The sequence below is a fragment of the Gavialis gangeticus genome, unplaced genomic scaffold (genome assembly GCF_001723915.1).
Source record: "Gavialis gangeticus isolate Ggan-Ray unplaced genomic scaffold, GavGan_comp1, whole genome shotgun sequence".
NCBI lineage: Eukaryota > Metazoa > Chordata > Crocodylia > Gavialidae > Gavialis > Gavialis gangeticus.
In genome coordinates, this window is record NW_017729025.1 from 111,349,182 (window position 1) to 111,349,944 (window position 763).

At 61.5% G+C, this 763-nt stretch overlaps 1 protein-coding gene across 1 annotated transcript in view; it reads right to left on the reverse strand.

The window, feature by feature from the left end:
* Positions 1-763, reverse strand: part of NAT10 (N-acetyltransferase 10) — a 67,713-nt gene that overhangs the window by 66,458 nt on the left and 492 nt on the right. The window lies entirely within an intron of this gene.

Here is a 763-nt window from a genome sequence, read left to right on the forward strand (position 1 = left end):
TATGTTCTGCTACACCCCACAGGGGTTACGGCCCCCCCCACATGGGTCACAGCCCACCACTGCATGGCCCACATGCCCCACCCCTGCTTGCTCCCCCTGGATTGTTGCCCTGCCTGGCCCTATCCCCCATCGGCTCCTTCAGCCCCCTCAATGGCATCCCTGCCCAGCCCCTTCCTGCTCCCCCAGACCCCCCAATGGTTGTCCTGCCTGGCCTCATCCCCCACTTGCACCCCCAGCCCCCCACAGAATCATAGAATCAATGGGTCAGAAGGGACCTAGACAGATCATCTGGTCCGACCCCCTGCCATGGGTAGGAACGAGCACTGGGAGTGGCAGGGGTCATAAGACCCCAGCCAGGTGCCTATCCAGTCTGCTCTTGAAGATTTCCAAGGAAGGTGAGAGCACCACCTCTCTGGGAAGCCTATTCCAGGCTCTGGCCACCCTTACAGTGAAGTAGTTCACAGCCCCATGGCTGCCCCCCTGCCCCAGCCTCTGGCACTTAAAAAAAAAGGCTCTACTCAACAAGCAGGGGCTGTGGGAGCTCTGGGGCCTCCTGGCAGAGCCCCCCCCAGGCAGCAGAGGGCAGTGGGCCCTAGGCTGGGGCTCCTGGGGCTGTCACACTGTCCTGTGTGGGCGGGGGGCAGTGACCCAGAGAGCAGCTCAAACTGCCTGTGAGTGCCAGGGTTTTTTGTTTTGTTTTGTTTTGTTTTCCCCCTGGGATGGTGGGGTGGGTGGGGAAGGGATTGGCGGGGCTCAGGGAACT